Source organism: Parasteatoda tepidariorum, chromosome 3, assembly GCF_982258835.1.
Source record: "Parasteatoda tepidariorum strain Cologne lab strain chromosome 3, Ptep-v5.0, whole genome shotgun sequence".
Taxonomy (NCBI): domain Eukaryota; kingdom Metazoa; phylum Arthropoda; class Arachnida; order Araneae; family Theridiidae; genus Parasteatoda; species Parasteatoda tepidariorum.
Genome location: NC_141757.1, coordinates 77,765,814 through 77,780,292, shown reverse-complemented (window position 1 = coordinate 77,780,292; position 14,479 = coordinate 77,765,814).

Sequence of the window (14,479 nt, the reverse complement as noted above, 5' to 3'; positions counted from 1 at the left end):
ATCAGAAAGAAATATTCATTTGGATTAAAAATTGCTATTTTTGAATCTTTCTGCACATGGTCGTTATCCATTAAGGAAAATTAGTTAAGATCACCGCCATAGGTAAACGTCGATAATTTTTTTATAATAGTTAGCAGTGATAAAAATAACTGGCGCTAAGTTGTTAAGTATGTAATTCTGTAGTTTTCTTGGTGTTTACAGAATAAATTTAAAAAAAAAATTGTACGGGGAGAATGGATCACTACGATGAACTTCGATAACTTTCTTTCAACATTACTAGGAGTGACAAAAATAACGCGTTTAGTTGTTAGATACGTACTTTTGTAGTTTTCTTATTTTTAGAAGCAATTAAAAGTGATTTATACAAGGAATATGGATTAGCACCATGTACATTGGTAATTTTCTTTTATAATATTTAGCAGTGATAAAAGTAACAGGCGTAAAGTTGTTGGATATGCAATTCTGTAGTTTTCTTATTTTTTGAATAAATTAAAAAAAGATTTGTATACCAATAATGGATCACAGTGATGGTCGTCTTTATTTTTTACAACAGTTAACTGTGCTAAATTTTTAGGTATGCAACTCAGTAGTTTTCTTATTTTTAGAATAAATTAAAAACCGATATGTATAACGATTTGTATGTAACGATATGTATGTATAAATTAACAAACGGATAATGAGTCACTGAGGTGGACGTCGATGATTTTTTTAATAGTAGTTAACTGTGATAAAAATGACAGGCGTTAAGTTGCTAGGTATGCAATCCTGTAGTTTTCGTATTTTTAGAACAAATTAAAAAATTATAATGTATGTCGATAATTTTTTTATAATACTTAATTGTGATAAAAATAACAGATGTTAATTTGTTATGTATGTAATTCTGTAGTTTTCCTATTTTTTAAATAAATTTTAAAAAAAGATTTGTATGCGGATAACAGATCTCCATGATGGACGTCTATAAGTTTCTTTTTTAATAATTAGCAGTGATAAAATAACTGGCGTACAACTCCGGTAAAAATACCGCTCTGAATGGTAATGACATTGCTGATTAAAAGAACCCCCATAATTCTGGTTAATAAAAACAAAATATGTGGCATTTAAATCAATTATTTAGTAATTTTTCCGTCATATAAGAACGGTTTAACAGAAATTCTGGTTTTTGAAATCACAGTTCTTATTACTACATATTCAGTAAAGAATACAAAACTAAAAAGTAAATTTAACTGAATAAAGGATTTTAATGCCATGCCAAGATATAATGATAAAATTACCAAATTTTATCACATATTATAAAACTATATTTAGTTGTTAATTTTATCACATATTATAAAACTATATTTAGTTGTTAATTTTATCACATATTATAAAACTATATTTAGTTGCTAATTTACCAATATCATTACCAAAACGCTTTGGTAAAAAATACTGAGCTTTTTTTTTCTTCCTTAGACCATACTTTTTTTCTTATTATAAAAACGATAATGATAAAGCAAATTTTTCGATTGAGTCATATATGTATGGAGTAATTTAAATAAAGTTTTATTGAAGCAACGATTTTCACTATCACAGATTCAATAACTACTTGAATTTTAATTGGTTTAATTTAATATTGTTAAACAATATATATAAATCGAAAACATTTCCTATTAGGAATTTTGCTATGTTTAATGTATCTGATCAATTAATTATTTCTTTTAATATTTTTGAGAAAAATTAAAAAACCTCATAATTTTATGGAAATGACAAAAATGGTATAAGAACTTCTATTAAATTTTTAAGCAAATCAAATGAAAGAAGAGATTATAGAATCTGCCTCCTCCTGCCTTGTGGTTAAAAAAACATTTATATTATTGTAAATGCACTTGTAAAACTTAGCTTTATATAATTTATAATGAGAAAAAAATTTCTTTTGTGAAGGAAGTTATGAAAAACATTAGTTTTAGATAATTTAATTAAATTATTATTCAATTTGATTTTTGTAAAGAAGCTGTTTGCAATTTGTTGCTCGTAAATATAAAAATGTTCCGTTATGATCGTGCCATTATGATCCTAATTTAAATGAAAAAATAAATTAATACTCATATTTTAAATTAGCTCCCCAAATAATTTAAAAATCAGTCAACAATTCATTGCGAACAAATTTTAATAACTCAAATCTAATATGCGTGTATTAATTTGTTATTAATTCTATTTCATAGGAAAGGTAACAACAGGCAAAAATATTTTGAGCCACTTGTTCATTTCTGATAATTTTTTCAGATTTGAAAGTCTAAAGTGAAATGGTTTGATACTGATACTAGTTATACTGAAGGTAGACGGAATTAATTGAATGAATTCAGAAATAAGAAGGCAACGTATGTCCTATTCTAAGAATTAATAGACTATCTGTACCTTATGAAAAATGCGAATTTTTAAACATTGCATTGAGCATTTTTTAATCCTCTGTCGAAATTTATTTCACAATTCTTAACTTTACTTATACGTGAACTTAATTTATCTTTTATATTTTAACTTTTTACATGTTTTTTTTGCGTGTAATGCGTGTTATACTTTAACATTTGACGTGTTATATGAAGTCGTTATTTGAATAGTGGGCCAAATTCATCATTGTTCGTTTTAAGATATTAGGAGTCCTTAAGTCTGAAGAATTTGTTGATATAACTGCTTTGACAATCACGTGGTCCTTAGTTTGGCAGAAGAGATAATCGTGAAATGCACGAGCTTTGAAATGAAATAGGAATAACTTGTTTGAATATTTTAGATATTTAAAGTACAGATGGCTGATTTTAAATGAAATCTTCGTACTATGAACTTCATGAAATATTTTATTTTATAACTGGCGTAGAACAGCCGACCCAATTCCAAGTTTACGATTATCAATATTCAACTCCGTAGCCTTGTAATTTTCAACTTAAATCAGAAGACAAGGAAATTCCTGGATCAACCGTTAGGACGAACTAGCCTTTGTGGAGGACTTTTTGATGGAACTAGCCGGAGATGTAACACAATCTAAGCCATAAAAATAACAGGCGTTAAGTTGTTAAGTATGCAATTCTGTAGTTTTCTTGGTGCTCTCAGAATAAATTTAAAAAAAAATTTGTACGGGGAGAATGGATCAGCAAGATGAACTTCCATAATTTTCTTTTACAATTGCTAGGGGTTATAAAAAGTACGCGTCTGGTTGTTAGGTATGCACTTTTGTAGTTTTCTTATTTTTAGAAACAATTAAAAGCGATTTATAAAAGGAAAATGGATTAGCACGATGTACATTGATAATTTTTTTAATAATAGTTAGCGGTGATAAAAGTAACAGGCGTAAAGTTATTAGATATGCAATTATGTAGTTTTCTTATTTTTGGAATAAATTAAAAAGAGATTTGTGTACCAATAATGGGTCACAGTGATGGTCGTCTTTATTTTTTACAACAGTTAACTGTGATAAAAATAACAAGTGTTAAATTTTTAGGTATGCAATTCTGTAGTTTTCTTATTTAATAAAGATTGCGTTACACGGAGAGGAAAACTACGAAATCCTAACACGGTTTTCCCGATGTCAAGGGGATTTTAACCCATGAACTATCAATCAATGAGGGAACTATCAATCAACTATCAATCATGAACTATCAATCAATGAGGGAACTATCAATCAACTATCAATCATGAACTATCAATCAAATTTTATCCCTTATGTTGCATTTTTTCAGGTTCACAGTACTTGTTTAGCACATTTCATACTTGATATTCTTGAAAACTTTGAATTTTATTTATTATTCCCTAATAAAAATTTTGGCATACATTTTGTATGGTAAAATCAAACTAAACATATTATAATTGTTCATTAGCAAGCTAATTATTAAACTTCTTGAACATCATTTCAAAATTTGATTGAAATGTTCCAAAAGAAATTTTTGATAAAACACCTTATCAATGGTACAATAATTATAAGCTTCAATATCGTAAAATTATTCGTCAGCTATTTAATTAGGTTCTGCATATGTCGCATAATGCAATTCAATTTTTTAAAACATTGTTTGGCGTGACAAGTTATTTATAAATTATGTTTACATTTTTGGAAAGAGAGCGGTGAAAGAACACTGTAAATCAAACTGTTGTTATAAGTTACAATTTTGTAACGTTGATAGCTTTATAATTAATGGTATTTGACTGAAATAAATTAATTTCACACTATAGAATGCAGTTAATTACGAAATAACGTAATGGGCGTGAGCCTGTTATATTTTGCTCTTATAAAAATAGGCGTAACTATTTCTTGATGAAACTAGATTTAAAAAAAAAGATAAGAAAATATCATTTTTCAATATTGAGATCGAAAAAGAATGGAACCATTATCAATACCAAGTTAAATGCTTCCGGTCAATTTTTTATTGTGGATGATCTACTTTTAAGGGCTTAACTGAATGCAAAAGCAATATTTTGAAATTTTGAATGAAAAATGCATAAAATTTCACATATCATTCTTTTTTTAATAATTGTTTTTAAAAACAGTTGTTGTGGATTTTATTTAATGAGGTATTTAAATAAAATATCCGTTTATTAAGTGAAATAGTCAAAACAATCTTTAAACCAACAAAATATTTTGAACTCAGTTGTACACTGTAAAAGAATTTATCATCAATTTAAGATATAAAGTATTGAACTTTGGGTGCATCATCTGTAAAATCCATTTTACCATAATATTTATTTTTAGTGTAAAATCTTATACAGTAATTTTGACAGTTGCGTTGATTTAATTAGAGTCATTAAGTGATTTTACGGTAATTATTACTGTAAAGATGAAGTATGTCAGATTTTGTTTTGTTCTGTAACATTTTCTGATAAAAATTAATCACCAGAAAAAATTGATCCGTAAAATCAATTTTTTTTCAGGGTGCAGGAAGTCATTACTTTATTTTGATTTGAATTTCTTTACATTGTAGTAGCTAGTTGATTTTTGCTTAATTTAAAGTTTAAAAGGAATTTAAAGTTGAAAAGATCGCTCTCACTATCGTATTATTAAAAAAAATGAATCTTTTCAGATGTTCTCAAAGAAAAATATACAGATCAAAAACTATTAGTGTAAATCTTCTTACAGCTTTTTTAAGAATATATACGATATAAATTGATTTTTTTTTTCGATCTGTCTCTTTGCTCAATAAATTTTTTTTCTTCTTTTTTTACAAATTAAGTGCTTTAGTTTGTAAAAATTAACAAAAATACACAAACATATGCGCGGGCAAAATTGTTTTTTGTTGCATTTATACAAATACTTGATCTTGCCTAATTCGGTAGTGATGATTTCAATCTGAAATTAGATTTGCTCTTAAAGTTACTTATTTTTTTTAAAACGACATTTTTGGTCAATTTTTTGTCGAAATATGCAAATTTAAAAATGGTGGTCGTGTAAATGTTGCGACTAATTTCGAGGGCATTTAGTACACATCCACAGGATTTAAAATGCATAAAAACTTATGCCACGAAATGTCGTCGTAAGTAGTTAGGGGCATTTGCCTAATATAACCTGTTCAGAAGCACACGAAGAAACAGCTCATGATAGGGAAGCCTCCCTAGCGGCGTATGACGATATTTCCTGGAATAGGTTTTATGTAATTGTAATCTTGATTATGCGTACTGACTCCTTGGGAAATTTATCACTACATTTATGCGATCCTCTGTTATATATAATGTTTTTAAATTTGAACCTTTCGACAAAAAATAGACGAAAAATGTCATTAAAAATGTAAATCAGCGACATGAAAATATCCAAGTTCCGGTAATAAATCTCCCGAAACAAGAGGAATGATGTAATATACAAATTTTTTTCTAACGTAATTATGTTACTTTATAAAATAATTTAATTACAAAAATAATGATTTAGAGGGGAAAAAATGAACATGTTTGGGAAAATGGATTAATTGCTCATTTTTATTCTCAGTATTCTCAGTTTCGCAAATCGAGACAATAAGCATCATGTGTAAATTCGAATTAGGCAACCAATGAACTTAGAGAATTAATAAATAGGTTGAATCAATGAAACGGCAAATAATTCTGAATCAGTTAAACAATAAAAGAAGAAATAAAGGAATAAGCAAATAAATATAGAATCTAATTACTGAATCCGATGACAATTGTTGGAGCTAATCATTGAATCAGATAATAAATCAAGAAGCAAATTAGTGAAAAAAATAAGTTCGTGAATCGACAAATTAAAGAAAATCAGTGAATTAACAAACCAATCTATCAATGGGGTATCAAATCGATTGATAAGAAGACCAGTAGGTGGACGAATCAGCAAATCAACAAACCAATGAATAAGCAAATCACTTATTCAATAATTGAGCAAATAAATATAATCGAATTAACAAATGTGTGAATTAGCGATTTAAAGAATAAAAAAATTTGAATCAGGGAACAAAATTGTGAGTGAGCGATCCTGTTAATCAACTAAAAAATGTAATAGCGAATCAATGAATCAGAGCTGCTAATGTAATTCCCTAACTCTCAAACATTGATTATCTTATTTGCTGAACTATTAATTCAAATTGCTCATTTCTTGGAATAAATAATTATTCACATTCAGAATGAATATCTTCGTAAATATAATGCATTATTTTGAAGATAATATTTTAGTTAAATGATCGTATGAAATGCAAGACTTATCTAAATGTATTTATCATCTCTACCAACTTATTTAAAAAACAACCACACAATATGAGTAAGCTCTTCTCGCAATATAACGAGTAAGCTTAAGAGTTTCTATGAGGAGGTACAATCTGAGATTGGAGTTAAATGTTTTTTAATATTTTAAAGTATCGAAAATATCACACCATTATACATATTTATAGAGTTTAAAATCTTATTTAGTAGTTATTAAAATACCTATTAAGATTAAACTAAACATATAATAATTGTTAAAATGGAATATACCTTCATTAATGTTAGTTAATGGGAATGTAGAAGTTAATGGGTGAACATATTAATATCATTTTAAAATAAGCTTCTTTCAAAAGATATCTACGATAAAACACATAATTATACAATATTAAGAGGAAAAATTATTACTGAAGAGGAAAAAGAATTAATCTAATTTCGCAGGATTTTATCATTTTTCATAAAAAAAAATTTCAAGCGTTCAGAGTAATTTCATATTAAATCACATTTTGACCCAAATAAACAATTATATTTGATCCCCATTTAGTAAAATTTCGAGTAAGAAGCAAATTAAAAGGTCCCACTTTAAGAGGGACGCAAGTAGAAAATATTTATCAGGAAAAATAAAATATTACGCATTGAAATTTTTTAAATAAATTTTTCTGAGTTCGTTGTAAAATAACACATTTTGCACCATTTATGGAAAGTAAAAAAGTTTTTTTGAGTGACATTTTTAAACATTCATACATGCTAAATGCAAAGTAACATTTCAATTTATTAGAAAAATTATCTCAAAAATCTAAGTGCTTTTTTATGCAAATGCTTAATAGTCTATTTTATTATTATGTATCAGTCTAAAAAGCAAATTTATATCTCGTTTTACTTTGTTCCTATTTCTTTAAATGGGTTTTTTTCTTTTAAATTGTCTCGTAGAAATCAAGAAAAGAAAATTGCGAAGAAAACAACTTGATTGAAGAATTGTTCACTTTTTACGCAAACTAAAAAGCAAAACTAATTTTCAAAATTTATTATTAGAGTTATTACATGCGCTCGTATTGTTTAAAGGTATTGTTCCTGGCAACAATAGAGAGACTAATTTCAAGTGATTACTCTTTGTAGCATTTGTGTGTACTTGAATAATATTTAGTTAAGTATTGTTTGATAGTTGAAACTTTTTTTTGGCTGAAATGCAATTAAAAACCTTTTTTAATCTCAATTGCATCATTACACAATTATTAACTTATATCATAATACTCCAAATTTGCAAGGTACCTTCTTTAAATGGACACCGGTAGAAAATTCTTGCCTCAAAAATCAAAATGTTCGGTAATAAGAAATTTCAAATAAATTATTTTAGTGTTTATTGTACCACCATTGTTCCACAAAGTAACACTTATTTTTAATATCCATTTTTAGAAAAATTTGCAACCCAGAAACAATGTAATTAAGTATTATTTTACATTTTGAAAATGAATACAAGTAGAAAGTATTTTCAAAAAATAATCTTTCTACAGTCCTTTTTTTTTACAAATATTTAAATGTCCATTATGTAATTCACATTAGACCTCTTTTTTTTAACAAAGTAAAAGTTTAAGAAAGCTTAACTGTGATTTATCGAAAAATTTTCAAATCAAAATCTAAGAAAAGAAACTGAAAGTTAGCAGATTAATTGTGTCGAAAAACTGAATGCTCTGTAATGCAAAGGTTTTTAATAAATTATTAAAATGACTATTTTAGCCAGTATATTGATAAAAATGTATTTTTTTCTTTTTTTCTTTTAAATCTTTCTGCTCTGTTTTAAAGATTGCTGTTCTCCTCATTTTTTTTCTGTTCACGAACATTTAAAAGAAATAGATTATTTTAAAAATTTCATATTTTAAGAATAATTCGTATTGTTTCTAGTTACAATGTGCTACTAGGACAATATTACCAGTTTAATTTCAGTAATTGACATTTGATTGTTCAGTGCTTTGCATTTTTTATTTAAACAATGTTTAATATTTATAATTTTCATTTAGAAAAAATTCTGGTAAAATTACCGTACTGTCCTTACCGTATGGTAAAGACATTTCGGATAAAAAAAATTCTAGTTAATAAATCTAAAAATATACGGAATTTAAACCATTCATTTAGTTTTTCCTTTCATATGGTAACAGATGACCAGAAATTCTGATTTTTAAAATTATAGTTCTTACTACCACACATTTTCAAAAAAAATGCGAAATTGAAAAGTAAATGTTTTTGTTGCCATGCTCTAAGGCATCATGATAAAATTGCCAAACTTTACCACATTTACTAAATTTTATCATGCATTATTAAACCATATTTTATTTTTAATGTTACAAAAACCATTTCCCATGCACTACGGTAAAAATTTCCAAGCTTTTTGGTGTTCCAATAATTTCAGGAAGACGGTAAATTTTACTATATTCCAGTAGTTTTAACCATGCTTTCTTTTCTAAGTGAATATTTGAAATTATTCCTTTACTAGTATATTTCTTTAATAATTTTCAAGGGTTCTTTTCTATTAACACATATTCGGCCACTTTTTCAACTGAGTAAAGAATTCTTTTTAAATATTTTTGAGGAAATAATTGCAACTCAGTACCCGAATTTTAGGTATCATTTGAAAGATAGACAACTAGTTAAAAATATTTATTACAGTAAATTAAAAATTTAGATGGGAATTTATTTTTAAATTGCTTTCCTCATTATTCATTATGCAAGTTTTTCATTAAAATTAACGCTTCCTCTTGACTAAAATTTTTTAAACAAACTCATTGGATAGATGCAAGTTACCCCTTCAAATATAGATACGAGTAGTATATATCTCAAGAAATTAATATTTACCTGGTGTAATTGATTTTATATGTTATGAAAGTCTTTGTTTTACTACTACATTGTATACTATTTGTAGACATAGGAAATACGTTTTTAGAATACAATTCATATGGAAATTTACAACTCAGATGAATAGTAAGAATCCTTTTTAAAAATAGACCCAAGTCAAAGAAATATTTCTAACAGCATAAAATTGAGATACAATTGATAATCAATCCATGTATTCCCATGGACAGATAAATCATGGAGAGCATTTCCTACATGAAGAGCAATATTTTTTCCGTTGTCATCAGTAGAAAATTAATGAAAATAATAAAGGTATTGTTTACCTGTTCAATATTTCTTTATCTTTAATTTACCGGTAATATTTGCTTATCATCATCATAAATTTAATAAACAAATGTTTCCCCGGGGAGAAATTTTTAAATACATTTTTCAAATATCCATTTTATTTTATCTTCCGTGCAAAACTTTATCACGAAATTAAACGTTTCTTTTTTACCTTTATTATTAATTGAAAGAATTTGAAGGAAAAAAGTTAAATGCAAGGTAACATCTTAAAGATGGACAAAAGCAAGAAAAAAAAAACTTATTTTTTTAAAAATTAATCCCGTGTTGCAATTCTTTCAATGGGATGCCTGCAAGTGATGTAGCATGGGTATCTTGATCCTGCTTGGTTGTTGAAAAGTGGCATTTGCTTACGTTTGCAACTGTTCTTTCCATTCCATTTCGAGTAAGCCAAGCCCGTCAAGTATCAATTCTTTTAATTATTCTTTAAATTATTTTTAAAGTTAATTTTATCACTATATTTTAGATTGCTTTTTCACTAAAATCATTCTTTAATCACCATTTAAAAAAATAAAAATTTAAAAATATTCTACCAAAGAAGAAAGAACCATTTTATTTATGAACTTATTGTATTATTACATGAAATTATGTAGAAAGTATTTTGTTTCAAATATTTTCTATATTGTTTATTCAAGAAAATCATTTTGGGGATAATTTTTTTATAAATTCTTCAGTGTTCATAATAGTTTCCTTCTTATCTTCAAACGTTTTATTATTAATGCAGAGATATTGAAAGTAGCTACAAAATTTGAACAGAAATGTTGATTTTGATGAGAAAGTATTTTAATGGGCAATGTCATATTAGCTACGTTAAAAATTTATTAAATAAAGATACATTTATAGTTTTAAAAAGTATGTTTAAAGTTATTGTTTCTAGCAGCAATGTGTTTAAAGGGAAATTTTCTTGGTTTTTTTCTTCTTATATTTAATAGTTTTTAGAAAAATGCTTGGGAGCAATTTTTAATTTTTAACAATGCTTAATTTTCACATTCTGCATTAAGATAGGAATAATTCTTTTTTGAATAAACACATTGATAACCTCTTTTTAAATGTTCAGTTATGAGTACATATTAGGCAACCTTTTATTTTATGTAAACATTTCAAAAATAATGAACAGAAAAGTCCTTTTTAGCTTTCATTTTCAGAAATTTTTGCTATTTTGAAGAAAAAAATGTCATTTTAGAGACATAAAAAAAAGAAATAAAGAGAAATATTTATCTGAAAGAAAAATTTTAAGTTCCGGTGTACAAACTTTTTTTATAATAAATTTGGGAAACCTACATTAGGCTTTTTTTTTCACCATAACCTTAACATCTCTTTTTGACTTAACTTTCATTTTAAAAGAATTTCATCTTAGGATCAAAATGTAAGTTACCATTTTAAAGAGGAACGCGTGTAGAAAACATTTGTTACAGAAAATTAAATGTTCTGCAGTGTTTTTTAAGCGTCTCTTTTCAAGTGTCTATTATATCAATTCGTATTATGCAACTTTGTATCAGTTTCAATGCAAACTCCGCTTTTGGACTGAAATTTTTGGAAATCTAACCTAAAATCTTACATTTAAAAATAATTTTAAAACTTTTCATTGCATGCTAAACTTTTTATTTATGCATAAAATATATAAATATATACATTTCCCGAAGGTTCCTCGTTTTGTTCTTTCATTTTAAATTCTTTCTAGAAATCCTCAAAAGAATAATACTCACAAGCAACACAGTTGTACAATTTTAATTTTTTTTTACTTTCATTAAGAATCAAAGGAATTAAAACTGTATTATATTTGCTTTTAATGGAATGAAATAGAATTTCTATGGAATGAAATGGAATTTCTATGGAATGAAATGGAATTTCTATGGAATGAAATGGAATTTCTATGGAATGACCACGATGGCACAATAGTTGAGACACTGAACAGTAATTGATGATATTTAACTGTAATATGAACTGTATAATGAAGCTGGAATATTTATCAATGGGGACTTGAGGTCAATTCAGCTTCAAATCAACGAGTATTAGCTTGCCCGGGAAGGGTAGGTGGCTGGCGAGCAATGCTAACCACATCACACTGTTGTTCATGATATATTGTGGTATATAAATTATGTATAAACCCCTGACCCACAATAGGCTATTGCGAATATGCTTGCTTAATGATAATGCTATTGTATTCATATGGCATATATGGCATATATTGTATGCATATGGTTTTCTCTACCATTCATACCTCTTCGTCTCGTCCTTTTGTTTGTTTTCTAGGTTCTTTAATGAGCTTGTTTTTATGTACAATACTTCAGAAATCAAAATTATCTTCACATCATCAACAAATAAATTATGAAAAAAATCCTATTTAAAAAGTTTTTTATTGTTTTCAAAGGAAATATTTTGGAGCTTTTATTTAAGTACGAATCATCAAATATTACCCATTACCTTTGTTTGAATTGAAATAAATCCACATCTTGATGTATTTGTTTTCTGAACTCGATTCAATTTTTCGAAGGCTATTATTTCCTTTTCAGTTTTTTGTAAATTTTGTCCTTACTCTCTGATGAAACAAAAATCTTCAGTTCTTACCGAAGTCAGATTTTTTTATGTTTTACAAAATATTTCAAATTCAAAAATAATTAAAATGCGATAAAAACCAAATCTGCTTCGTTAAAGAACTGAATTCTTTGAAATTTTTTTTTATCTTTCAAATCATTAATTAATGTTTATTTAAGGTACACTTTCAAAACTAAGATTCGTATTGTTGTTTATATTTCATAAAAATTAATGATTAAAAATAAGCTTGCATAAAATGCAATTATCGTGGCATAAATATATTTTCACTTTACATACTTATAAAAACTGAAATGTTTTCACTGATTAATAAAATCCAAATCTTGCACTCAACCTATATATAAAATTTATAAGAATTAACGAATCGATGTAAATTTATAAAAATTAACGATTAAAAATAAGTTTGCATAAAATGCAATTATCGTGTCCTAAATATATTTTCACTTTACATACTTATAAATACTGAAATGTTTTCACTGATTAATAAAATCCAAATATTACATTCACCCTAAATATAAAATTTATAACAATTAACGAATCGATGTAAATTTATAAAAATTAACTATTAAAAATAAGTTTGCATAAAATGCAATTATAGTGTCCTAAATATATTTTCACTTTACATACTTATAAATACTGAAATGTTTTCACTGATTAATAAAATCCAAATATTACATTCACCCTAAATATAAAATTTATAACAATTAACGAATCGATGTAAATTTATAAAAATTAACTATTAAAAATAAGTTTGCATAAAATGCAATTATCGTGTCCTAAATATATTTTCACTTTACATACTTATAAATACTGAAATGTTTTCACTGATTAATAAAATCCAAATATTACATTCAGCCTAAATATAAAATTTATAACAATTAACGAATCGATGTAAATTTATAAAAATTAACTATTAAAAATAAGTTTGCATAAAATGCAATTATCGTGTCCTAAATATATTTTCACTTTACATACTTATAAATACTGAAATGTTTTCACTGATTAATAAAATCCAAATATTACATTCACCCTAAATATGAAATTTATAAAAATTAACGAATCAACCTAAATTTATAAAAATTAACGATTAAAAGTACGTTTGCATAAAATGCAATTATCGTGGCATAAATATATTTTCCCTTTACATATTTATGAAAACTGAAATATCTTCACTGTTTAATAAAATCCAAATCTTGCATTCAACCCTAATAATCCATAACTTTGCTTTTTCTTAAAACAGCAGAAGTGTTCTCGACAATTCACAGTGGCTTGTATAAGTATTGTTCTTATTTTCTTTCTTTTTTTTTTTGACAAAGCTCCTGATGATGGATTAAATGGTGTTTAGAATCAATGTATATTTTTACATTCCTTTTCAAAACTGTAGTAAAAAGATGTTTTCGCATTATTACTCTCAAATTTATTTAGTGAGGAAGGAAAAAAAACTCGTCATCAAAATCGGCCATTAATGTAGGAGACAGTTTTCTTGCTGGTAGAAGTTTAAAGGTATTCGTTATAGTCTGTTCTCTCTCCTAATTTTTTTCTGCAGTCAAACAGTTTTTAGTTTTTTTAATCCTAAATTTCTTAAGAGTCATTTGTCGGAATTGGATAAAGTTTTCTCATTTTCCTTGCTTAAATATTAATTCCTGGCTTTTAATATGCGAATAATTTTGACTATATCTTTCGACAATATTCTAACCAAAAGAAAAAACTAATTTCCATTGTAGTTATTACATACAATATAAGAAAGCTTTCTTGCCGAAATTTAAAATGGTAAATTTGATACGCCAATAATGCTTAAAATTAACAAAAGCATGTTTGCCAAATAAAAATGGTAAGGTCACTTCTTAAATATTTCATAAAATAAATGGAATCAATTTTAATAAAATCAAAATGATAAAAATTCACTTCTTCAATATGACACAAAATATAAAAGCTGTTTAATGCCGTTTTTAAAATGGTAACTTTTCCTTAGTCAAATTTCTTACAATATACGAAAACATTATTATCGAAAAAAATGGAAAATTTGTTTAGTTTATATTACGTTTAATAAACAGATGCTTTGCTACCAAAATATGTATGGTAAAATATA